The sequence below is a fragment of the Melanerpes formicivorus genome, unplaced genomic scaffold, assembly GCF_026170545.1.
Source record: "Melanerpes formicivorus ecotype bairdi unplaced genomic scaffold, bMelFor1.0.p_v2 SCAF_81, whole genome shotgun sequence".
NCBI classification, from domain to species: Eukaryota; Metazoa; Chordata; class Aves; order Piciformes; family Picidae; genus Melanerpes; species Melanerpes formicivorus.
The window spans coordinates 2,968,874-2,995,890 of record NW_027142433.1 but is presented as its reverse complement, the minus strand read 5'-3'; the positions used below and the strand labels follow the sequence as shown (position 1 = coordinate 2,995,890).

Here is a 27,017-nt window from a genome sequence, read left to right as displayed (position 1 = left end):
GAATTAACCAGGTTGGAAAAAGCCCTCAGAGATCATCGAGTCCAACCTCTCACCCAGCACCATCTGATCAACTCAACCATGGCACCAAGTGCCTCAGCCAGGCTCTTCCTAAACACCTCCAGGGATGGGGACTCCACCACCTCCCTGGGCAGCACATCCCAATGGCCAATCTCTCTTGCTGGGCAGAACTTCTTACACATGACACCAAATGTGGTCTCACCAGGGCAGAACAGAGAGGCTGAAGAACCTCCCCTGACATTTACTCATGAGGGAGATGTTTTAAAAACAGAGGAGCACTTTGGGAGACAACTGTTTGGACAGAGGACAGACTGAGGGAGTTGGGGCTGTGCAGTCTGGAGAAGAGAAGGCTCCCAGGAGACCTCATTGTAGACTTCCAGGATCTGCAGGGGGCTGCAAGAAAGCTGGGGAGGGACTTTTGAGGGTGTCAGGGAATGATAGGACTGGGGGGAATGGAGCAAAACTTGAAATGGGGAGACTGAGATTGGATGTTAGACAGTCTGTCCTCACAGCAGAGCAGCTCCAGCCCTCTGCTCCTCCTCCTGGCCCTTCTCTGGACACCTTCCAGCACCTCCAGATCCTTCCTGGCACAGAGGCTCCAGAACTGGCCCCAGAGCTCCAGCTGTGGTCTCAGCAGAGTGGGGCAGAGGGGCAGAATCCCCTCCCTGGCCCTGCTGGCCACACTTCTCTTGCTGCAGCCCAGGCTGGGATTGGCTTTCTGGGCTGCAAGTGCTCACTGCTGGCTGATGGGGAGCTGGAGAAGACCTGATGTGGTTGGAAAAGACCTTTAAGATCCTCAAGTCCACACCACGTCCCCAAGTGCCACCTCCACACGGTCGCTGAAGGAGATTTGTAGCTTGTATGCCCAAGCTGTGTGAGGAGGAAAGGAAATACATTAACAAATCCCTTTTTGTGCTGGTTTAATTGTTGCTAAACTGCTTGTTTGTGAGCAGGTAATTCAGCAGGAATGACGAATGGTGGCTGGGGGGGGAGGGGGGGAATTGCTGTGCTGAGCACGGAGCAGTTATTTACCATGGTTACCCCGGAGATGGAGAAGAGAGCAATTATTCTGAGAGGTGCTGTAGATCCTGTTTACTTTTCATTCTCACCTCTTGCGACTCAGCTCTTTCCCTACCCCTGGACAAGCAAACAAACCCCAGCCAGGTGTATTTATCTCCTCCTGTATCTGCCTGCCTCCTGCTTCTGGGGGGCTCGGCCCGGGAGGAGGGGAGGAAGGCGATCCCCATGGCTGGTGTGGTGCTGCATGGGGATGCCACCTTCTGTTCTCTTTGAGGACTGCCTGAAACCTCCTCTGCTTTGATCATAGAATCAGGGAATCAATCAGGTTGGAAAAGACCTCAGAGATCATCAAGTCCAAACTCTGGACAACTCAACCCTGGCTCCAAGTGCCACATCCAAGCCTTCTTTGAACACCTCCAGGGATGGGGACTCCACCACCTCCCTGGGCAGCACATCCCAAGGGCCAATCTCTATTGCTGGGAAGAATTTCTTCCTCAACTCCAGCCTAAACCTTCCCTGGCACAGCTTGAGACTGTGTCTTCTTGTTCTGCTGATGCTTGCCTGGGAGAAGAGACCAACCCCCACCTGGCTACAACCTCCCTGCAGGGAGTTGGAGAGAGCAAGAAGGTCTCCCCTCAGCCTCCTCTTCTGCAGGCTAAGCAACCCCAGCTCCCTCAGCCTCTCCTCCCAGGGCTGTGCTCCAGACCCCTCCCCAGCTTTCTTGCCCTTCTCTGGACACCTTCCAGCAGCTCAACCTCTCTCCTGCACTGAGGAGCCCAGAGCTGGACACAGGACTCAAGGTGTGGCCTAAGCAGTGCTGAGCACAGGGCAGAATGACTTCCCTGCTCCTGCTGGCCACACTCTTCCTGCTGCAGGCCAGGATGCCCTTGGCCTTCTTGGCCACCTGGGCACACTGCAGGCTCCTGTTCAGCTGCTGTCCACCAGCACCCCCAGGTCCCTCTCTGCCTGGCTGCTCTCAGCCACTCTGTCCCCATCCTGTAGCACTGCCTGGGGTTGCTGTGGCCAATGTGCAGCACCTGGCACTTGGATGTGTTCAATCTCCTGCCCTTGGACTCTGCCCGTCTGTCCATCAACTCTGAAGTGCTACCATAAATGATGATAAAATATACTTTTACTGGGACACTTCCTCAATTCTGAACTCTTTCTTCCCAGATAGAGTTGTCAAGGCCTGGCCCAGGCTGCCCAGGGCAGTGGTGGAGTCTCCACCCCTGGAGGGGTTTCAAAGCTGTGGAGATGTGGTGCTGAGGGCCATGGTTTAGTTATGACCTTGGCAGTGGTGGGTTCATGATTGGCCTGGATTAGCTTCATGATCTTTTCCAAACAAATCAATTCTAAGTTCTTCCCAGCAAGAGAGACTGGCCATTGGGATGTGCTGCCCAGGGAGGTGGTGGAGTCCCCATCCCTGGAGGTGTTTAGGAAGAGCCTGGCTGAGGCACTTGGTGCCATGGTTGAGTTGATCAGATGGTGTTGGGTGAGAGGTTAGACTCAGTTATCTCAAAGTGCTTTTCCAACCTGGTTAATTCTATTCTATTCTATTCTATTCTATTCTATTCTATTCTATTCTATTCTATTCTATTCTATTCTATTCTATTCTATTCTATTCTACTCTACTCTACTCTACTCTACTCTGTTCCATTCCATTCCATTCCATTCCATTCCATTCCATTCCATTCCATTCCATTCCATTCCATTCCATTCCACTCCATTCCATTCCAAGGTTCAGACTCCCTCTCACATCAGCTCTTGCATGTTTTCAGGCCCCCCCTGTCTCCATGCCCAGCCCTTCCACCTGCAGGCTCCCAGCCTTCTGCTGGAGGGGCCAGCATGCCTCTTCCTACACTTTCATCTTGATGTTATCTGCCTGCCTGGCAGTTCTTCTGTCTTTTGTCTGCCTATCTCCCTCCCTTTCCCTCTGCATTCTCTGTGCCATTACATTCTGCAGCCCCCCCCTCCCCCTTGCTTGGTGTTTCTGATGAAGATCATCTTCTTTATCAGCTCCTGAGCACTCCCAGCTGCTGTGAAGGAGGCAGGTAGGAATGCAGTAATCCCATGAAAGCTCACCCCTGTGACCTCTGCCCCTCTTGCTGTTGAATGCACGACCTTCATCTGAGGTGAACGCTTCCCGGGCTGGAGCCTGCTTTGTCTGGCATCCCCATTTAGCCGACCTGGGTTTGATCAGCCTCACTAAATGCAGAAATAAAAGGGTGCTTTCTCCTCTGAAAGAGGGGGAAAATTGCCACTGCAGAGGAGCAGGTGAGTGACAGGATTTCAAAGGAGCTGCTCTCTTACAGCAGCACAGAATTGCTGCAGTTGGAAAAGCTCTCCAAGACCACTGGCTCCAAGCACCAACCCAACGCCACCATGGCCATTAAACCAGGGCCCACGGTGCCATGGCCACGGGTTTCCTCATCACACCCCCAGGGATGGAGTCTCCACCACCTCCCTGGGCAGCCTGCTCCAGTGCCTGACCACTCTTGCAGGGAACAAATGGTTCCTCATATCCAACCTAAAGCTCCCCTGGCACAATTTCAGGCTACCTCCTCTCACATCTCCTCTCATTATATTGTCTGATACTGGGGACAGGAGACCAACTCCCACCTCACCCTAACCTCCTTTCAGGGAGTTGTGGAGAGCAATGAGGTCTGCCCTCAGCCTCCTTCTCTCCTGGATGAACAACCCCAGCTTCCTCACCAGAGCTCTCCTCCAGACCCTTCAGCAGCTTCCCTGCCATGTTCTGAGCACACTGCAGCCTCTCAATGTCCTTCTTGGCCTGAGGAGCACAAAACCAAACACAGTACTCACGGTGTGGCCTCACCAGTGCCCAGTACTGGGGCACCATCACTTCCCTGCTCCTGCTGGACACATTATTTCTGACCCAGTCAAGGATACTGTTGGCCTTCTTGGCCACCTGAGAACATTGGACTGGATGATCATGGAGGTCTCTTCCAAACTGGTTGATTCTATCATTACTGGCTCATGTTCATGCTCATTGGTGCCTCTTCTCCATCCACACCTTGAGGCCTGTGTCCAGTTCTGGGCTCCTCAGGTTAGGAAAGAGGTGGAGCTGCTGGAAGGTGTCCAGAGAAGGGCAAGAAAGCTGGGGAGGGGTCTGGAGCACAGCCCTGTGAGGAGAGGCTGAGGGAGCTGGGGTTGCTTAGCCTGGAGAAGAGGAGGCTCAGGGGAGACCTTCTTGCTCTCTCCAACTGCCTGCAGGGAGGTTGTAGCCAGGTGGGGGTTGGTCTCTTCTCCCATGCAAGCAGCACCAGAACAAGAGGACACAGTCTCAAGCTGTGCCAGGGGAGGTTCAGGCTGGAGGTGAGGAAGAAATTCTTCCCAGCAAGAGAGATTGGCCCTTGGGATGTGCTGCCCAGGGAGGTGGTGGAGTCCCTGTGCCTGGAGTTGTTTAGGAGGACCCTGGCTGAGGCACTTGGTGCCATGGTTAAGTTGCTTAGATGGTGTTGGGTGATAGGTTGGACTTGATGATCTCAGAGGTATCTTTCCCAACCTGGTTAATTCTATTCTATTCTATTCTATTCTATTCTATTCTATTCTATTCTATTCTATTCTATTCTATTCTATTCTATTCTATTCTATTCTATTCTATTCTATTCTATTCCATTCCATTCCATTCCATTCCATTCCATTCCATTCCATTCCATTCCATTCCATTCCATTCCATTCCATTCCATTCCATTCTTCCTGAGCATGGTGAAGTCAGCAGAAGAGAGAAAAGGGAGATGAATCTGCCAAGCAAATCAGAAGGATGGGGTCCTGTCTCCAGCCAGCAGGACTCTGCTGGTTAACACTGCAATTAAGCAACAATTACCATCCTTTGGTGCCTGGGAAGTCTCTGCTCTGAGCTGTTTGGAGACAGAATGAAGTCAAATCTTTGAGAGGGTTGTGACTCCTGCTTGGCTTTTATCTTTGTGAAGTTTGATGTTAATATTTAACACCATTTCAATATTTAATGGGAGCAGAGCTTTTTCCAGGAGCTTGTTATCCCAGCTCCTCTGGTGGGATGCTAATGGGGTCATTAATAGGGTGGATGTGTTATGGTTTGGGCAGTCAGGAAGGTACCTGCTGGTCAGACACAGGCAGGGGGCTGCTCCTCCTTTATTGCTTTGCCACTCACTCTTCACAGAGTTTGGGCTTCTGGTAAGAGTTGAATTACAGAATGGGTTGGGATGGAAGGGACCTTCAAGATCACCTAGTTCCATCCTCCCTTGCAATGGGCAGAATACAGAATTAACCAGGTTGGAAAACACCTCAGAGATCATCCAGTCCAACCTCTCACCCAGCATCACCTAAACAACTCAACCATGGCTCCAAGTGCCTCAGCCAGGCTCTTCCTAAACACCCCCAGGGCTGGGGACTCCACCACCTCCCTGGGCAGCACATCCCAATGGCCAATCTCTCTTGCTGGGAAGAATTTCTTCCTCACCTCCATCCTAAACCTCCCCTGGCACAGCTTGAGACTGTGTCCTCTTGTTCTGGAGCTGCTTGCATGGGAGAAGAGACCAACCCCCACCTGGCTACAACCTCCCCTCAGGTAGTTGTAGAGAGCAATGAGGTCTGACTTGGGTGGGAATTGCCATAGCTGAACTCACTTCTGTTTGGTGCCATGGTAGAGAAACCATCTGATAGAGAAGTCCTCAGACTTGTAGCAGTGTGTGCTCTTTATGCAGCATGGAGTGATTCCAGTGGAGGCTGTGAAGATGCTGAAGGGTTTGGATCATCTCTGTGAGGAGGGGAGGCTGAGAGAGCTGGGGCTGCTGAGCCTGGAGAAGAGCAGCCCCAGAGGGAAGCTCCTCAATACTCTGCAAGATCTAAATGGTGAGGGGCAAGAGGCTGGGGCAGGCTCTTTCCAGTGGTGCCCAGGGCCAGGACAAGGGCCAGTGGGCACAAGCTGGAACCCAGGAGGTTTCAGCTGAGCAGGAGGAGAACCTTCTTTGGTGTGAGATTGCTGGAGACATTCCACCCCCCCTGGCCATTGTGCTGCTGGGCAAGCTGCTGTGGGTGCCCAGCTTTAGCAGGGGGCTTGGAGTGGATGATCTCCAGGAGTCCCTTCCAACCCCTACTAATCTGTGCCTCTCTGATTCTGTGATATGTAAGATGCATTTCTCTCCCATGCCAGACCATCTCTGGTTTTTCATAGCCTTTCTAATAAGTATTACTTCTCCACCATTAATTTATAGCTCATGGAATTCATCCTTTCAAGTGCTGCTGGTCCTCACATTGCCTCCAGCCCAGCATTAGGGAAGTCATGAGCCATTTAAGGGTAATTTACTATGAGAAGCCCCAGAACTGATCTCCATCTGACATCTTCAGGCTTAATGAATTCCAAACAGTTCAAGCAGATCTTTTATTCCCCAGATATGGAAAACAGAAGAAACTACAAACAGTTGATATCAAAAATGCAATGAAAACAAGGCTGAAAGAGAAAGGGAAAGGTAATAGTTACAATTCACTCTTTCTAAGGGTTATCTGCACAGCAGCAACACAAATTCCCCCTCCTCTCCTCTCTCCTCTCCTCTCCTCTCTCCTCTCCTCTCCTCTCCTCTCCTCTCCTCTCCTCTCCTCTCCTCTCCTCTCCTCTCCTCTCCTCTCCTCTCCTCTCCTCTCCTCTCCCTTCCCTCTCCCTCTCCCTCTCCCTCTCCCTCTCCCTCTCCCTCTCCCTCTCCCTCTCCCTCTCCCCCTCCTCTCCCTGTCTCATCTCTAAGATCTTTTCCAGCCTGGTTGATTCTGTGTTCTGACTCAATGACCTTAGAGGCCTTTTCCAAGCCAGCACTTCTGCCATTCTGTGAAGCCCTTCTCTGCTTCTGTGCAATTGGAAGCTGTATTCTGTATCCTGCACATCTCCTTAAGCTTGGACACCAGCTCCAGCTCAGCAGTGGCTCCAGGTTCCACCCTGCTGCACCTTCCCTCAGCTTCCCTCTGCCTGGCTTGTGAGCAGCCTCTCTCAAATCTCCCTTCCAGTCAATTGAATTCATTAATTAAAAGGAGATAAAGATCAAGGAGTGGAGGCTGAGCTAATGTATGCTCACTGCATTGTTACACCCTGCTTTGTCAAGCACACCAGTAAATGCTCATTTAATTTATGCATTCCCCCATCCCTGCTCCTGCTGCTTCTTCCTTTTCTTCTTTCTGGAGTCAGTTGTCACTTGTGGAACGTCTGCTGGTGGCACATCAGAACGTCACTCCATTGTGCTCCAGACAGTAGCTACGACTTCAGTTGCCTCAAACCCTCTAATTGATATGACAGTTCCCACCCAAATTCAGTCCTGAGCTGAGGGCTGTTTTGGTCTTCACAGGGAGAGGCAGCTCCTGTTGCCTGGGGATTTCATTTGGATGTCACCCCTGTGTGACTGCGGTCTCATAGTATCATAGCATCAGTCAGGGTTGGAAGGGACCACAAGGATCAGCCAGCTCCAACCCCCCTGCCATGGGCAGGGACACCCCACACTAGATCAGGCTGCCCAGAGCCTCAGCCAGCCTGGGCTTAAACACCCCCAGGGATGGGCCCCCAACCACCTCCCTGGACAACCCATTCCAGGGCTTCACCACTCTCATGGGGAAGAACTTCCTCCTCCCCTCCAGCCTCAATCTCCCCACCTCCAGCTTCATTCCATTCCCCCTAGTCCTAGCACTGCCTGAGATCCTGAGCAGTCCCTCCCCAGCCTTCCTGTAGCCCCCTTCAGATCCTGGAAGGCCACAATGAGGTCACCTCGGAGCCTTCTCTTCTCCAGACTGAACAGCCCCAACTCCTTCAGTCTGTCCTCATAGCAGAGCAGCTCCAGCCCTCTGCTCATCCTCCTGGCCCTTCTCTGGACACCTTCCAGCACCTCCACATCCCTCTTGCCATAGGGGCTCCAGAGCTGGAGGCAGTACTCCAGGTGGGGTCTCCCCAGAGCTGAGCAGAGAGGGAGAATCACCTCCCTTGCCCTGCTGGCCACACTTCTCCTGCTGCAGCCCAGGCTCTGGTTGGCTTTCTGGGCTGCAAGTGCACACTGAGAGCTCCTGGTGAGCTTCTCCTCCCCCAGCACCCCCAAGGCTCTCTCCTCAGGGCTGCTTTCCAGCCAGTCCCTGCCCAGCCTGGGTTTGTGCCTGGGATTGCCTCCACCCAGCTGCAGGACCCTGCCCTTGCTCTTGTTGAACCTCCTGAGGTTGGCTTGTGCCCACCTCTCCAGCCTGTCCAGGTCCCTCTGGATGGATCCCTTCCCTCCAGCTGTCTGCTGCACCACACAGCTTGGTGTCATCAGCAACCCTGCTGAGGGTGCACTCAATGCCACTGGTGTCACAGGGACCCTGCCTCTCCCAGCCACTTCACTGCATACAATCAGAGAATCAGCAGGGCTGGAAAAGACCTCAGAGATCATCAAGTCCAACCCAGCAAGTCCAGCCCAACACCTCCTGACTAACTAAACTATGGCTCCAAGTTTAGCCTGGAGAAGAGGAGGCTCAGGGGAGACCTTCTTGCTCTCTCCAACTCCCTGAAGGGAGGTTGTAGCCAGGTGGGGATTGGTCTCTTCTCCCAGGCAACCAGCACCAGAGCAAGAGGACACAGTCTCAAGCAGTGCCAGGAGAGGTTTAGGCTGGAGGTGAAGAAGAAATTCTTCACAGAGAGAGTTGTTAGCCATTGGGATGTGCTGCCCAGGGAGGTGGTGGAGTCCCCATCCCTGGAGGTGTTCAAGAGGGGATTGGATGTGGCACTTGGAGCCATGGTTTAGCAGTCATGAGGTGTTGGGTGACAGGTTGGACTTGATGATCTTTGAGGTCTTTTCCAACCTTGTTGATTCTGTGATTCTAAGTGCCACACCCAGGCCTTTTTTGAACACCTCCAGGGATGGGGACTCCACCACCTCCCTGGGCAGCACATCCCAATGGCCAATCTCTCTTGCTGGGAAGAAGAACTTTCTCCTCACCTCCAGCCTTTCCTCCTAATATCTCATCTCAGTCCAGCTCCTTCCAGCTTGAAGCCATTACCCCTTGTCCTGTCACTACAATGGTTGGAGCCTGTGGTGGTTTGGGCCTTAACTGGGACTTAAGAGCTCAGATGGAGGCAAGGCTGAGAATCCCTCCCCTGCTCCCTCCTTCCTCTTTCCCAGTAGAGAGGAAAAGGAAGGGAAGGAGCAAATCCACCAAGAAATAGTTTGGAGTCAGCTTGGAAGTAGAGAGCTAAAGAACAGTATATATATATCTTTGAGGTCTCTTCCAACCCTGGTGATGCTGTGAGATAGAGATACATAGATATAAACCACTAACAGGTAGGGTTCACAAAGGGTAAGGAACAAGGATGGATGGGAGAAACAAATGGGAGTACAAAACCAGGCTCTTTGAAGAGCTGTGGGGGCAGCACCTCCCCCTCTCCTCTGCACTCCTGAGGTTGCATCTGCAATACTGCGTCCAGTTCTGGGCCCCTCAGCTCAAGAGAGACACTGAGCTGCTTGAGAGAGTCCAGCACAGAGCCAGGAGGATGATGAAGGCAGTGGAACATCTTCTGTATGAGGAGAGACTGAGGCAGCTGAGGCTCTTTAGCTTGGAGAAGAGGAGCCTGAGAGGTGACCTCGTTGCTGTGGATCAAGCTGTGCAGGGTGAGTGCCCAGAGGCTGGAGCCAGGCTCTGCTGGGTGGTGTCCAGTGCCAGCACAAGGGGCAGTGGTGGAAGTTGAGGCAGAGGAAGTGCCATGGAAATATGAGGGAATTTTTTTCCCTGTGAGGGTGACAGAGCCCTGGGGCAGGCTGCCCAGGGGGGCTGTGGAGTCTCCCTCTCTGGAGATGCTCAAACCGCCAAGCAGGTCAACAGAGCAATCTGCCTGAGTGCCTCAGTCCAGGGGTTTGGAGCACAGCCCTATGAGGAGAGGCTGAGAGAGTTGGGGTTGCTTAGCCTGGAGAGGAGGAGGCTCAGGGGAGACCTTACTGCTGTCTATAACTACCTGGAAAGGAGGTTGTAGCCAGGTGGGGGTTGGTCTCTTCTCCCAGGCAAGCAGCACCAGAACAAGAGGACACAGTCTCAAGCTGCACCAGGGGAGGTTTAGGCTGGATGTTAAGAAGAAATTCTTCCCAGCAAGAGAGATTGACCATTGGGATGTGCTGCCCAGGGAGGTGGTGGAGTCCCCATCCCTGGAGGTGTTTAGGAAGAGACTGGATGGGGTGCTTGGTGCCATGGTTTAGTTGATTAGATGGTGCTGGATGATAGGCTGGACTGGATGATCTCAAAGGTCTTTTCCAACCTGGTTAATTCTATTCTATTCTATTCTATTCTATTCTATTCTATTCTATTCTATTCTATTCTATTCTATTCTATTCTATTCTATTCTATTCTATTCTATTCTATTCTATTCTATTCTATTCTATTCTATTCTATTCTATTCTAAACCCCACCTGGCTGTGTTCCTGTATGATGTGTTGTAGGTGCTCCTGCTCTGGCAGGGGGGTTGGACTGGATGAGCTGTCAAGGTCCCTTCCAGCCCCTGCAATTCTGTGATTGCCCAGGCAGGTTGTGGCTGCCCCCTCCCTGGAGGTGCTCAAGGCCAGGTTGGATGGGACCTTGAACAACCTGCCCTAGTGGAAGGTGTCCCTGCCTATAGCAAGGGGGGTTGGAAGCAGATCCTTTGCAAGGAGCCTTTCAGCCCAAACCCTTTCTAGCATTCTATGGCTGGGGAAGCATCTGCTTAGTGCTGGAGAATGTAGGCTCCTGAGGATGGAATTAGCTCAAATGCCAGATCTTATTCCATGTTGAGAAAACAGCTACTGAAAGATCAGTCCACAACAGGAGGCTTCAGATGAAATGTTAAAACAATTATTTTTACAGGAGAACCCCAAAACAATACAGAGAAATATAAGAAAAAAAGGTCAATTCCTTAAAGGTCTGCAGAGAAATCAATCAGTAGAGAACAGGGAGCTCAGTGCCAGGGGTGGGGAGAGATGGAAAGGTTGAGAACTGGTTGATGAGCAGAGCTCAGAGGGGTGTGAGCAGAGATGCAGGGTCCACTTGGAGGCCTGCAGCATTCCCCACTTGGAGGCCTGCAGCATTCCCCAGGGTTCAAAACTAGGTCCAGGCTTGTTCAACATCTTCATCAACACCCTGGATGAAAGGACAGAGGGACCTTGCCAGGCTGGGCAGATGGGCAGAGCCCAAGGGCATGAAGTTGAACACATCCAAGTGCCAGGTTCTGCACATTGGCCACAGCAACCCCAGGCAGTGCTACAGGCTGGGGGCAGAGTGGCTGAGAGCAGCCAGGCAGAGAGGGACCTGGGGGTGCTGGTGGACAGCAGCTGAACAGGAGACAGCAGTGTGCCCAGGTGGCCAAGAAGGCCAATGGCATCCTGGCCTGCATCAGGAAGAGTGTGGCCAGCAGGAGCAGGGAAGTCATCCTGCCCTCTACATGGACTACTAGTTTTAGCCTGGAGAAGAGAAGGCTGAGGGAGACCTTCTTGCTGTCTACAACTAGCCTGGCTGAGGCACTTGGTGCCATGGTTGAGTTGATCAGATGGTGTTGGGTGAGAGGTTGGACTCAATGATCTCTGAGGTCTTTTCCAACCTTATTGATTCTAGTCTACTCTAGTCTACTCTAGTCCAGCCCCTCCTGCTAAAGCAGGGCACCCACAGCAGCCTGCCCAGCAGCACAATGCCCAGCTGGCTTTGGGAGCTCTCCACACAAGGAGACTCCACAACCTCTCTGGGCAGCCTGCTCCAGGCCTCCAGCACCCTCACACCAAGATGTTTCTCCTCCTGTTCAGATGGAACCTCCTGGGTTCCAGTTTGTGCCCTTTGTCCCTTGTCCTGTCCCTGGGCACCACTGACAAGAGTCTCACTCTGTCCTCCTGCTCCCCACAGGTCCTTTAGCTCTTGCTGAGCATTGCTCAGCTCCCCTCTGGGGCTGCTCTTCTGCAGGCTCAACAGCCCCAGGGCTCTCAGCCTTTCCTCCTCCCAGAGATGCTCCAGGCCCCTCAGCATCCCTGGAGCCTCCCCTGGACTCTGCCCAGTCGTTCCCTGTCCCTCAGGGCAGCCCAGCAGGACAAGGTTGATAACAAAAACAGGGGTAAAAGCAGAGTGGTGAGTTTGAAACCTCCACAGGACAGAAAGAAGGGCTGCCCATAAACCACAGGAGGACATTCCCAGGTGGAACTCAGGTGGCACTGCTGCTGCCCTCCCTTGCAGACAGCGCAGAGTCTAATTGCTGCGGCTGGAGCGGCAGCGGAGGAGTCGCCAGCCGCTGTCAAGGACACTGATATTTAGCTCTGAATGTCAGCCTTTGATTTATCATCCCCTCTCAAGATGACTTGAACCTGGGCTGGTAAACAATAATTACCTCCAGTCCCTTTGGCTGCTGCCACCCTGCTCCCTGCATATCAGCCTCCTGCAGCTCCCTCAGCCACCTTTGATCCACCTCCCCCAGCTGCCTCCTGCATTGTCAGGTGATTAAAATGAAGGATGCAGTCCCGTTGGGCCTTGGCTTTGGGGTTTGTACCATGGAGGTGCTTGGCACCCAAGGTCACCCTGGCACTGCAGTCTTCATGGAAGCATAGAATTGTTTTAGCTTGTTAATTGGTTTAGCTTGTTGCATTGCTTTAGAAAGACCTCTGAGATCATGGAGCCCAACCATCCACCCAGCACCATCATGGACCTTAAACCGTGACACCAAGTGCCATGGCCACAGGTTTCTAGAACACCTCCAGGCACAGGGACTCCACAACCTCCCTGGGCAGCACATCCCAATGGCCAATCTCTCTTGTTGGGAAGAATTTCTTCCTCACCTCCAGCCTGAACCTCCCCTGGCACAGCTTGAGACTGTGTCCTCTTGTTCTGGTGTTGGGAGAAGAGACCAACCCCCACCTGGCTGCAACCTCCCTGCAGGGAGTTGGAGAGAGCAATAAGATTATGGAGTCCAACCATCCACCCAACACCACCATGGCCATCAAACCATGTCTCCAAGTGCCATGGCCACAGGTTTCTTGAGCACCTCCAGGGATGGGGACCCCACCACCTCCCTGGGCAGCCTGTGCCAGTGCCTGACCACTCTTCCTGGAAAGAAATTGTTCCTAATATCCAGCCTGTCATAGGATTAACTCCCATACTTTGATGTCCTTCTGCTGGGGGCTCCAGAGCTGGATGCAGTACTCCAGGTGAGGTCTCAACAGAGCAGAGAGGCAGAATCATCTCCCTCCACCTGTTGCTCACACTGCTTCTGATGCAGCCCAGGACATGGTTGCCTTCTGGGCTGCCAGTGACCATTGGACACAGTCCAGCTGAGGAGAAAGTCTCAAGCTGTGCCAGGAGAGGTTTAGGCTGGAGGTGTCCAGTTCTGGGCTCCTCAGGTTAGGAAAGAGGTTGAGCTGCTGGAAGGTGTCCAGAGAAGGGCAAGAAAGCTGGGGAGGGGTCTGGAGCACAGCCCTGGGAGGAGAGGCTGAGGGAGCTGGGGTTGCTTAGCCTGCAGAAGAGGAGGCTCAGGGGAGACCTTCTTGCTCCCTCCAACTCCCTGAAAGGTGGTTGTAGCCAGGTGGGGGTTGGTCTCTTCTGCCAGGCAAACAGCACCAGAACAAGAGGACACAGTCTCAAGATGCACCAGGGGAGGTTTAGGCTGGAAGTGAGGAAGAAATTCTTCCCAGCAAGAGAGATTGGCCATTGGGATGTGCTGCCCAGGGAGGTGGTGGAGTCCCCATCCCTGGAGGTGTTCACAAAAGGCTTGGCTGTGGCACTTGGAGCCAGGGTTTAGTTGTCAGGAGGTGTTAGGTGTTAGGTCATAGGTTGGACTTGATGATCTCTGAGGTCTTTTCCAACCTGGTTGATTCTATGCTTCTATGACTGCTGGCTCATGTTGAGTTCTTCATCACCTGGCACCCTCAAGTCCTTCTCCTGAAGACAGCTTCTGAGCCACTCCTCACCCAGCCTGGATTTGTGCTTGGGATTGCCCCAGCCCAGGCAGGTGCAGGACCAATGAGATCCAGGTTAATTATTAGCTCAGTTAGTAAATGGCTTTTCCTTCAGTGTTCAGGGTGGTCCAACTCTGAGACAAGAGTTGCAAACTCCTCCCATACTTGTTTGAATCAGTCCTGACTCCAAATATCTCATCATAGAATCAGAGAACAGTAGAGATGGGAAGAGACCTCTGGAGATCCTTGACTCCAACCCCACTGCCAAAGCAGGATCACCTAGGCCAGGTCCCAACAGAACACATCCAGACAGGTCTTGAAAGCCTCCAGAGGAGGAGATTGCTTTTCTGTGTTCCACTAAACCCTGGAGGTGTTCAAAAAGGGATTGGATGTGGCACTTGGAGCCAAGGTTTAGTTGTCAGGAGGTGTTGGGTGAGAGGTTGGACTTGATGACCTCTGAGGTCATTTCCAACCTCATTGATTCTATGATTCTAAACAGACCAAAGCCTGTGAAAGCCAAACCAATCTTAATCAGTCTTAAAGGGGCCTACAAGAGAGCTGGGGAGGGACTTTTGAGGGTGTCAGGGAGGGATAGGACTGGGGGGGATGGAGCAAAACTAGAAGTGGGGAGATGGAGATTGGCTGTGAGGAAGAAGTTGTTCCCCAGGAGGGTGGTGAGAGCCTGGCACAGGTTGCCCAGGGAGGTGGTGGAAGCCTCCTGCCTGGAGGTGTTTGCAGCCAGGCTGGATGTGGCTGTGAGCAACCTGCTGTGGTGTGAGGTGTCCCTGCCCATGGCAGGGGGCTTGGAGCTGGCTGAGCCTTGAGGTCCCTTCCAGCCCTGACAGTTCTGTGATTCTGTGACTCCAATGGAGAGCAAAGTTGGGATTCCTCAGAGCTGTTCCCTCTGGAATCCATAATCATGGCATTATGATTGTCTCCTCTGGGAACAAAAGGGTCTCTGTGGCCAGAAAGCACAGCCCAGAGAGCCTGGGAATGGAAAAGGTGCTGACCTTTGGTGTTGTGTTGCTGCTTCTGGAGAGGAGATCACTCTGTGCCAGCCCTCCATGGGAGCTAACAGAGGCCTTAACAAGTTAATCTTTCATCCCCTTTTTCCCCCAAGTGTGTCTAAATCCTTTCCTTTTGTCTCTGTGCTGCGTTTGGAGAGATCTGACAGCTCAGAAATGTCTGCAGTTCCTTCCTTCCAGAGGAGCCAGGCTGTTAGAGGTTTCATGGCCCTAGCTGATTCCTGCAGAGATGTCGCTCTCACCTTCCTGAGGGGTTCAGCCAGGGGCAGGCACACCTCCACTGAGGAAATCACCATCAAAAAGGGAGAAGGGCAGAGTGAAAAGGGGGGAAAAACAACCCAAACAAAAAAGAAACCCACCCTTGAGATGAGCTTGCAAGAGCCTCTGCAAAAGGAAATGCCTGGTTTGGTTTTTGACTCCCAAGAGAGCTTTGCTTTCATAGCTGGAAACACACAGAGGGGTTGGTGGTGGATGGGCATCCAGCGATGTGATGGTGGCAGGCATGGGTGTAGAGGTTGTCTGTGCGCTTCTTCCCTGCCAGGAATGAAATAAAGGGTGGAAAAAAACACCCAAAGTGCAATCTCAGGACAGCAGAGGTTAGAAGGAGCCTCTGGAGATCATCCAGTCCAAGACCCCTGCTAAAGCAGGGCACCCACAGCAGCTTGCCCAGCAGCACAATGCCCAGCTGGCTTTGGGAGCTCTCCACACAAGGAGACTCCACAACCTCTCTGGGCAGCCTGCTCCAGGCCTCCAGCACCCTCACAACAAACAAGTTTCTCCTCCTCTTCAGATGGAACCTCCTGGGTTCCAGTTTGCTCCTGTTGCACCCTGTCCTATCCCTGGGAATCACTGGAAGAGTCTGGCCCCAGCCTCTTGCCCCCCACAGCTCCTTTAGCTCTTGCTGAGCTCTTGCTCAGCTCCCCTCTGGGGCTGCTCTTCTGCAGGCTCACCAGCCCCAGGGCTCTCAGCCTTTGCTCCTCAGAGCTGCTTCAGGGCACTCAGCATTTCTGTAGGCTCCACTGGACCCTGCCTAGCAGTTCCCTGTCTCACTTGAACCGAGGAAACTGGACCCAGGACTCCACATGTGTCCCTGTTAGGGGACAGAGTAGGAGGGGAGGAGAACCTCTCTTGAGCTCCTCTCCACACCCAAAATCCTGCCCCCAGGGGAGCAGTAGAAAACCAGGTGCAGCACCTCTGTAGCAGTTCCAGCAGCCTCTAAGGGCTGTCCAGATCAGCCCAGTGGTTTCCTCCCAAACTCCTGAGTGCTGGAAATCAGAATATCATAGTATCAGTCAGGGCTGGAAGGGACCACAAGGATCAGCTAGTTCCAACCCCCCTGCCATGGGCAGGGACACCCCACACTAGATCAGCCTGGCCACAGCCTCAGCCAGTCTGGACTTAAACACCTCCAGGGCTGGGGTCTCAACCACCTCCCTGGACAACCCATTCCAGGGCTTCACCACTCTCATGGGGAAGAACTTCCTTCTCAACTCCAGCCTGAAATATCCTTGTGCAATTCATTAACAGCTCCATACATTTGCTGTGATTGCTGTAGCTTAATTTCCAGGAGAGAAGAGGCTCAGGCCTGGCCCAAACAGGGCCTGATTATGCTAATGGCATGCATTAGAAACTAATTTCAAACATAAATAATGTATCAGTGACCAGGAGATCACACTGCAGCTGAAACTTGATTCCTCATTCATCATTTTGCTGCTGGGAGAACTCAGGCTCGTGGGAGGTTTAATTTGGGTCCCTTTGGGACCCTGGAATCCAGCAGCAGGAGTGAGTCAGGGCCCCCTCAATGTCACATTCAACTTCAGGCATCTCTTGAGTCATGGAATCAGAGAGTCAGAGAATTGTCAGGGTTGGGAGGGACCTCAAGGCTCAGCCAGCTCCAACCCCCTGCCATGGCCAGGGACACCTCACACCACAGCAGGTTGCTCACAGCCACATCCAGCCTGGCTGCAAACACCTCCAGGCAGGAGGCTTCCACCACCTCCCTGGGCAACCTGTGCCAGGCTCTCACCACCCTCCTGGGCAACAACTTCTTCTTCACATCCAGTCTCAATCTCCTCACTTCTAGTTTTGCTCCATCCCCCCCAGTCCTATCCCTCCCTGACACCCTCAAAAGTCCCTCCCCAGCTTTCTTGGAGCCCCCTTCAGATACTGGAAGGCCATAACTAGGTCTTACAGAATGGTTTTGGTTAGAGAAGATGGAATAGAGTGGAGTGGAGTGGAGTGGAGTGGAGTGGAATGGAATGGAATGGAATGGAATGGAATGGAATGGAATGGAATGGAATGGAATGGAATGGAATGGAATAGAATAGAATAGAATAGAATAGAATAGAATAGAATAGAATAGAATAGAATAGAATAGAATAGAATTAACCAGGTTGGAAGAGACCTTCGAGATCATCGTCTCCAACCCATCAGCTTTAAGGTCATCAAGTTCAACCATTAACCCAACACAGCCAGGTCACCACTACACCCTGTCCCTCAGCACCACATCTCTCTGCACTCACCACAGTAGAACCAGTTGAGATAAAAGATTAAATCCCATAGAGAGAACTGCCCAAGGAAATGATAGGAGAGCTCTGCAGAGGGACCTTGCCAGGCTGGGCAGATGGGCAAAGGCCAAGGGCAGGAGATTGAACACATCCAAGTGCCAGGTTCTGCACATTGGCCACAACAACCCCAGGCAGTGCTACAGGCTGGGGGCAGAGTGGCTGAGAGCAGCCAGGCAGAGAGGGACCTGGGGGTGCTGGTGGACAGCAGCTGAACAGGAGCCAGCAGTGTGCCCAGGTGGCCAAGAAGGCCAAGGGCATCCTGGCCTGCAGCAGGAAGAGTGTGGCCAGCAGGAGCAGGGAAGTCATTCTGCCCTGTGCTCAGCACTGCTTAGGCCACACCTTGAGTCCTGTGTCCAGTTCTGGGCTCCTCAGGTTAGGAAAGATGTTGAGCTGCTGGAAGGTGTCCAGAGAAGGGCAAGAAAGCTGGGGAGGGGTCTGGAGCACAGTCCTGGAAGGAGAGGCTGAGGGAGCTGGGGTTGCTTAGCCTGGAGAAGAGGAGGCTCAGGGGAGACCTTCTTGCTCTCTCCAACTCCCTGCAGGGAGGTTGTAGCCAGGTGGGGGTTGGTCTCTTCTCCCAGGCAAACAGCACCAGAAGAAGAGGACACAGTCTCAAGCTGTGCCAGGGGAGGTTTAGACTGGAGGTGAGGAGAAAGTTCTTCCCAGCAAGAGAGATTGGCCATTGGGATGTGCTGCCCAGGGAGGTGGTGGAGTCCCCATCCCTGGAGGTGTTTAGGCAGAGCCTGGCTGAGGCTCTTGGTGTCATGGTTGAGTTGCTTAGATGGTGTTGGGTGAGAGGTTGGACTTGATGATCTCTGAGGTCTTTTCCACCCTGGTCTGTTCTGGTCTGTTCTGGTCTATTCTATTCTATTCTGCTCTGCTCTGCTCTACTCTCCTCTACTCTGTTCCATTCCATCCCATTCCATCCATCTCTGTGATCTTTTCCAAGCTGGCCAATTCTGTGCTGTGTATAACTCTTCCATCTCCTGCAGCATGAGCTGGAGCTTCTGTTTTCATGGCCAGTCCCCAGGCTGCAGCTCTCACGTGCTGGATTCGGCGCCTTTGGCATCAGAGGTTCTCAGTGCTGGAAATGCCAGCCCCAAACTCCTCTTGCTGATTGTGGGGTGTGGGGTTTGGGGCTTTTTTGTGGTGGTATTTTCTTTAGGAACTGATTCCATTCAAACAGAAATGTTCCAGGGGAACAAAACCCAAAGGTCAGCTTTTGTATCTTCTCAAGCCTTGCATTGTGAGGACGTGCTGCAGCCAGCACCGCCCCTTCAGACCCAGAGTGCTTCTGTGTGGGGAGAATTGCACTGCTTTGTTCTTCCCTAAATGTCACCCTTTGTGCTGGGCTGGGAGTGGAAAGAAGAGCTCACCCAGAAATGCCTCCATCCTCATCCGCCCTGTGATGTTCTTAGGAATTCTGCTGGGGCCATGGCCTGAAATCGTGCCAGGGGAGGTTGAGGGTGCACAGGAGGAGGAATTTCTTGGCTGCAGGAGTGGTCAGGCATTGGGACAGGCTGCCCAATTAGTTGTTGAAGAACTGTGTGGACCTGGCATGTGGGGAACATTGGAATGGGCTGCCCAGGGAGGTGGTGGAGTCCCCATCCCTGGAGGTGTTCAAGAAACCTGTGACCATGGCACTTGTGGACATGGTTTAGTGGCCATGGTAGTCTTAGGTTGGTGGTTGAGCTTGCTGACCTTAGAGTTCTTTTCCAGCCCAAGCACTTCTGGGTTTCTATGTCTCTGAGGCTGCCCAGGGAGGTGGTGGAGTCACCATCCCTGGAGGTGTTCAAGAGGGGACTGGATGTGGCACTTGGTGCCATGGTCTAGTCATGAGGTCTGTGGTGACAGCTTGGACTCAATGATCTTTGAGGTCTCTTCCAACCTTGGTGATTCTGTGACCTGGTTTAATGGCCAAGGTGGTGTTGGGTTGATGGTTGGGCTCCATAGTCTTAGAGTTCATTTTCAGCCCAAGCACTTCTGTGTATCTATGACTCTGAGGCTGCCCAGGGAGGTGGTGGAGTCACCATCCCTGGGGGTGTTCAAGAAGCCTGTGACCATGGCACTTGGAGACATAGTTTAGTGACCATGGTGGTCTCAGATGGTTGAGCTTGCTGACCTTAGAGGTCTTTTCCAACCCAAACAATTGTATGATTCAGGTTGGGAGAAGATGTTGGACATGACAGGGGTTGTGAATGATTGATTTGAGAGTGTGGGAACGAATGTGGCCTTGCCACAGGGCTTCAATGAAGTCCACAAAGGGCATGAAGGGGAGGAAAGCTGTCTGCAGTACCAGTATGAGGAAGAGCATCCCCAGTCCCAGTATCACAGAACTGATTTGGGTGGATAGGTCATCTTGTCCAACCCCCCTGCAGTCAGCAGGGACATCTGCCCCTAGATCAGGTTGCTCAGAGCCCCAGACAGAACCTGACCTGCAATAGTTCCAAGGATGGGAACATCTTCTGCCTCTTAGGGCAACCAAAGCCAGGCTCTCAGCACCCTCAGTGTCAAACATTTCTCCCTTCTGTCCAGTCTGAATCTCCCTCTTTGATTTCAAACCATCCCCCCTCCTTGTCCTGCCACAACAAGCCTTGCTCAAAGGTCTGTCCCCAGCTTTCTGCTCAGCCTCTTGAAGCACTGAAAGGCCTCCAGAAGCTTTCCCTGCAGCCTTCTCTTCTCCAGGCTGAACAACCCCAACCCTCTCAGCCTGGCCAACCCCAACTCTCTCAGCCTGGCCAACCCCAACTCTCTCAGCCTGGCCAACCCCAACTCTCTCAGCCTGGCCACACACTGGAAGTGCTCCAGCCCCCCCATCACTGCTGTGGCCACCTCTGGACCTGCTCCAACAGCTCCATCACTGCTGTGGCCACCTCTGGACCTGTTCCAACAGCTCCATGCCCTTCTTAGGCCATTGATGGACTTCAGGCTCTTGGCATCCTTCTTCAGCAGGTCTGCACTTTGGAAAGGGATCAGGATCACGCTGCATGGCCCACAACTCTTCCTCCTTGTGTCACAGCTGGCTAGGCTGTAGCTTCCCAGCTTTCTGCAGGTGCCTTGGGACAAAAGGAAAGCTGGGAGGTGAGATGCAGCCATTACAAGAGGAATTCCAATTTTGCAAGGGCTGGGAAGCAGCATTAAGCTATAATTAAAAAGGCATTGGAAGCCTCCACAAGGCTCCAATTCAATCTAATTAATGCAGCTCTTCCACCAGCAGCAATCATTCCAGTGGCATTCCAGAGGCTGCACAAGCCTGGGTGCTGGGGTTTTTTCACCCATTTTGAAGGCCTGGTGCAATTAGCATCTTCTCATCCCCATCCTGCTTTGCTGGGCAGGAGTTACAGCTCTGCAGAAGGGGAATCAGTGGTGGGTTCAGTGTAGCTCCTTGCTGAAGCAGCCTCCTGCTGGCTAGAAAGGAAAGTTCAAAGCATTATAGACTCTAGTTCTGCTCAGAGAAACCAGGAGATTGGGATGGAATAGAATGGAATGGAATGGAATGGAATGGAGTGGAATGGAGTGGAATGGAATGGAATGGAATGGAATGGAATAGTATGGAATGGAATAGGATGGAATGGAATGGAGTGGAATGGAATAGAATAGAATAGAATAGAATAGAATAGAATAGAATAGAATAGAATAGAATAGAATAGAATAGAATAGAATAGAATAGAATAGAATAGAATAGAATAGAATAGAATAGAATAGAATTAACCAGCTTGGAAAAGACCTTTGAGATCATCAAGTCCAACCTCTCACCCAACACCATCTGATCAACTCAACCATGGCACCAAGTGCCTCAGCCAGGCTCTTCCTAAACACCTCCAGGGATGGGGACTCCACCACCTCCCTGGGCAGCACATCCCAAGGGCCAATCTCTCTTGCTGGGAAGAATTTATTCCACACTTCCAATCTAAACCTCCCCTGGCACAGCTTGAGACTGTGTCCTCTTGTTCTGGTGCTGCTTGCCTGGCAGAAGAGACCAACCCCCACCTGGCTCCAACCTCCCTTCAGGGAGTTGTAGAGAGCAAGAAGGTCTCCCCTGAGCCTCCTCTTCTGCAGGCTAAGCAACCCCAGCTCCCTCAGCCTCTCCTCACAGGGCTGTGCTCCAGACCCCTCCCCAGCTTTCTTGCCCTTCTCTGGACACCTTCCAGCAGCTCAACCTCTTTCCTAACCTGAGGAGCCCAGAACTGGACACAGGACTCAAGGTGTGGCCTAAGCAGTGCTGAACAATAATGATAAGGCAGCTCGTGCTGCTCTGCACTGCCACAAGGACATTGAGGTGCTGGAGTGAGTGCAGAGAAGGGCAATGAAGCTGGTGAAGGGTCTGGAGAACAGGGCTGGTGGGGAGCAGCAGAGGGAACTGGGGTTCAGCTTGGAGCAAAGGAGGCTGAGGGGAGACTGCCTGGCTCTCTACAACTCCCTGAAAGGAGGCTGGAGTGAGGCTGGGCTTGGTCTCTTCTCCCTATCAGGGGACAGAATGGGAGGAAATGGCCTGAAATTGTGCTTAGGCTGGATCCTAGGAACAATTTCTTGCCTTTAACAGTGGTCAGGCATTGGAACAGGCTGCCCAGGGAGGTGCTGGATTCACCCCCCTTGGAGGTGTTCAAGAAAGCTGTGGAGAGGGCACTGTGGGGCATGGCTGAGTGGCCATGGTGCTGTTGGGCTGAAGCTTGGACTGGATCATCTTGGAAGCTTTTTTTCCCAGCCTAACTAATTCTATGATCCTCTATTAATAAGAAAGGGGAAGAAAAGGCTCTCAGCCCCAAGAATGAAAGCCCACTGCTGATTAGCTCCATCATTAGCAATCAGTGCCTGTTGTCTCTCTGCCAGAGCTCCTTCTTCTGCAGCTTTTCAGAGGCTGTTTAATAATTAGAAGAGCAAAGATGGGAAGAGTGTTGATGGTCTGGGGACAGAGGCAGTGGAGTCTCCATGTTGCTCCTGTTTTCCACATCCACCTTCAGGCTGTGGTTCCCAGAGTGGTCCTTGAGCAAACTGAGCAGCTGATTTGTGCTTAATATAATGGTTGTGCTTGATGCTCTTAAAGGTCTTTTCCAACATACATCAGGTCTTTTCCAGCTCCCCATGAGCCAGCAGTGAGCACTTGCAGCCCAGAAAGCCAATCCCAGTCTGGGCTGCAGCAAGAGAAGCAGAGCCAGCAGGGCCAGGGAGGGGATTCTGCCCCTCTGCTCCATGCTGCTGAGACCACAGCTGGAGCTCTGGGTCCAGTTCTGGAGCCTCTGTGCCAGGAAGGATCTGGAGGTGCTGGAAGGTGTCCAGAGAAGGGCCAGGAGGTTGCTTTGTCCAATCAATTATTGCCTTCCTGAGACATCTGTGGTGTTTCCCTCCTCCAGCTTCCCAAGCTACCAAACTGGAAGCACCAAACACCACCCCAGCCTCTAAGTGGTGCAAAATAATCTGGGCTGTGAGATGTTTGCTGAAGCAAGAGCTTTGCCAGGAAGCATATACTTTGCACTTCACATCTTCAATCTTTTTTAGCCCAGCACATGGCTCAGAGTCACATCCCACTGCTGCAGTTCATAAATTAGGAGCAAAACCTCCCAGACTCTCTTCCATCCTGGTTGATTCTATGATTCTGTGACTCACTCAGTAGGGCTAACATAAAATATTCACTTGCACTGACAGCATTTCCTAGGGCTGTGACTTCTCCCCCCCCTCTGCTGCTGGCCAAGAAGGCCACCAGCATCCTGGCCTGGATCAGCAGGGGTAGGGATGTGATTGTGTCCCTGTGCTGTGGCCCTGTGAGGCCACTCCTTGAGTGCTGGGCTCAGTTTTGGGCCCTTCTCTGCAAGAAGGACATTGAGGGGGTGGTGTGTGCCCAGAGAAGGGCACTGAAGCTGGTCTGGAGAATAGGTCTGGTGAGGAGCAGCTGAGGGAACTTGGTTTATTCAGTCTGAAGAAGAGGTGACTGAGGGGAGACCTCATCACTCCATACACATTCCTGAAAGGAGGTTGGAGCCAGGCAGGGGTGGGGATCTTCTCCTTAGTATCAGGGGGTAGGATGAGAGGAAATGGTCTGAAATTGCACCAGGGGAGGTTTAGGTTGGACATGAGGAACAATTTGTTTCCTGCAAGAGTGCTCAGGCATTGGCACAGGCTGCCCAGGGAGGTGTGAAGTCACCATGCCTGGAGGTGTGATGAGGAAACCCGTGGCCATGGCACTGTGGGACCTGGTTTAATGGCCATGGTGGTGTTGGGTTGGTGCTTGGAGTCAATGATCTTGGAGGACCTGTGGCCATGGCACTTGGAATCATAGAATGATAGAATCAACAAGGTTGGAAAAGACCTCAGAGGTCATCAAGTCCAACCTGTCACCCAACACCTCCTGAGCAACTAAACCATGGCTCCAAGTGCCACATCCAATCCCTTTTTGAACATACCCCTTAGGAATAGGATCTCAGGTAGAGGAAATGGAATGGAGCTGGTGGTGGGGAGACTCAGGCTGGATGTGAAGAGGAGGTTCTTCCCCATGAGAGTGGTGAAGCCCTGGAATGGGTTGTCCAGGGAGGTGGTTGAGGTCCCATCCCTGGAGGTGTTTAAGGCCAGGCTGGATGAGGCTCTGGCCAGGCTGATGTAGTGTGGGGTGTCCCTGCCCATGGCAGGGGGGTTGGAACTGTCTGATCCTTGTGGTCCCTTCCAACCCTGACTGATACTATGATACTATGACATGGATTAATGGCCATGGAGCTGTTGGCTTGGTGGTTGGACTCAGTGATCTTGGAGTTCCTTTACAAACCAAACCATTCTACTGCAGTTTTTCTTGCCCCACACTACCCCCTCTACCATACCCCCAGGCTTAGGTGTTCGAGAGGGGATTGGATGTGACACTTGGAGCCATGGTTTAGTTGCTCAGGAGGTGTTGGGTGACAGCTTGGACTTGGTGACCTCTGAGGTCTCTTCCAACCTGATTGATTCTATGATTCTACCCCTTTGCACAGTTGGGCTTCAAATGTGGACATTGGGAATAGCTTGTGCTCAGCTCTCTCCACTCTGCTGGAGCACAGGCAGTCAGCATTCCAGGGATGACAATTTGCTGTCATTTGATTCATGCCTGGATTGGAAATATCCAGGAAAACTCTTTTCAATTCAGTGTGATTTCTCTTTCTCCCAACCTTGCAAAACAACTCGAGCTGTCATCCTCCTCCCCCAGTGAAACCCCAGCAGCAGAACGTGGATCTGCAGGAGGTTCTCTCTGCACCTCACAGGTTGGTGCATCTCCAAGTGTGATCAGAGAAAGATGAAGAACTTTGCAGTGTGAGCTAACCCCCCACCCCCCAGCTACAGACATCATCCTTCTCCCTCAGCTCTCTGCACGTGGCAGGAGGGAGGGAGAACAGAAGCAGCACTGGGTGGCGGGCAAAGGAAGGCATCAAATCATTTGGGTTGGAAGGGACTTTAAAGACCACCCAGTTCCAACCCCCATGCCATGGGCAGGGACCCCTTCCACTGGATCAGGCTGCTCAAGGCCTCATTCAGCCTGGCCTTGAACACCTCCAGGGAGGAGGCATTCACAGTCTCCCTGGGCAGCCTGTGCCAATGCCTGAGAAACCTTCCTGTGAAGACCTTCTGCCTAATATCCAACCTGAGCCTCCCCTGGCACAACTTGAGACTGTTTCCTCTTGTCCTGGCACTTGTTGCTCATGGACAGAGACTGACCACCACCTGGCTCCAAACTCCTTTGAGGGAGTTGTAGAGGACCATAATGCCTCCCCTCAGCCTCCTTCTCTGAAGACTGAACAACTCCAGTTCCTTCAGCCATTCCCATGCTGCCTTCACTTCCCAGGTCCCATATTGCCTTCACTCTCCACTTGCCTTCACTCTCCACTTCCCATATTGCCTTCACTTCCCAGTTCCCATGCTGCCTTCACTTCCCAGGTCCTATGCTGCCTTCACTCTCCAGTTCCCATACTGCCTTCATTTCCCAGGTCCCATGCTGCCTTCACTTCCCAGTTTGGAGCACAGCCCTGTGAGGAGAGGCTGAGGGAGCTGGGGTTGCTTAGCCTGGAGAAGAGGAGGAAGCTCAGGGGAGACCTTTTTGCTCTCTCCAACTCCCTGAAGGGAGGTTGTAGCCAGGTGGGGGTTGGTCTCTTCTCCCAGGCAAGCAGCACCAGAACAAGAGGACACAGTCTCAAGCTGTGCCAGGGGAGGTTCAGGCTGGAGGTGAGGAAGAAATTCTTCCCAGCAAGAGAGATTGGCCCTTGGGATGTGCTGCCCAGGGAGGTGGTGGAGTCCCCATCCCTGGAAGTGCTTAAGAGGGGACTGGATGAGACACTTGGAGCCATGGTTGAGTTGCTTAGGTGGTGTTGGGTGATAGGTAGGACTCGCTGATCTCCGAGGTCTCTTCCAACCTGGTTCATTCTATTCAGTTCCCATCCTGCCTTCACTTCCCAGTTGGGAAACCACATTTCCAATGTGGACTTAGTGGGACAGCAGCTCTGTGTGAGGGATGATGAGCTTTGAGTCAATAGTTTTAGCCACATCTTTGTGCTCAACAGCCTTTGAGGGGCTTTGCTTCCATTAATTTGTCTAATTGCTTTTCAAATCCGTTTGTTTCTGCGCTCGGCTCCCGCAGCATCCTCTGGTAATGAGCTGCACACTTTAATTAGGCACTGGGTGAGAAAAATGCTTGCTTTTCTTTCTGTTGCACCTACTAATTCCTGCCTGACAACCCTTTGTTCCTGCATTTTGAGGAGCAACCAGTAATTGTTGGCCATCTCAAGCTCTTGCCGCTGTACCTGCTTTGCTTTACAGCTGCCACTCCGTCCTCTCCTCCCCGGCATTGAAGAGCACTTTAGTTTATCTCCCTTTCAACAGAACCTCTTCCAATTAGTTGCCCATTCTTGTCACATTCTTCATACCTTTTCTAAGGCCTTCTAAAGGCTTTGGGAGATAAGGTGCCAGATATGCAAATCCTGGCTCTCCAGGGGGGGTTTATTGGCAGGGTGACATTTTCTGTTGTCATCGCAGCCTTGCTGCATAATGTGATGGCTCCTGCTCCATTCCCCTTCTCCTCAGCGCTGGGCTGATGCTCAAAAGCACCCACAAAGACTCCACCAGCAAGGGAAGTTTCAGCTTCCCTTTTGGGGAAGAAATTTCTCCTCATGTCATCGAGTCATTAAGGTTGGAAAAGATCTCCAAGATCATCCAGCCCAACCTTCTACCCAAGACTAGGTGATGTGCCCAAGTGCCATGGCCACGCATTTCCTGAACACCTCCAGGGACAGGGACTCCACCACATCCCTGGGCAGCCACTGACCTCTGCCTGACCACACTTGCAGGAAAGAGATTCTTCATAGAATCAACCAGGTTGGAAAAGACCTCAGAGATGGAATGGAATGGAATGGAATGGAATGGAATGGAATGGAATGGAATGGAATGGAATGGAATGGAATGGAATGGAATGGAATGGAATGGAATGGAATGGAATGGAATGGAGTGGAGTAGAATGGAATGGAATGGAATGGAATGGAATGGAATGG

The 27,017-nt window shown here is 52.4% G+C and overlaps 1 protein-coding gene across 1 annotated transcript in view; it reads left to right on the top strand.

The window, feature by feature from the left end:
- Positions 1 to 27,017, top strand: part of NEGR1 (neuronal growth regulator 1) — a 318,703-nt gene that overhangs the window by 55,506 nt on the left and 236,180 nt on the right. The gene's annotated exons all lie outside the window — the stretch shown is intronic.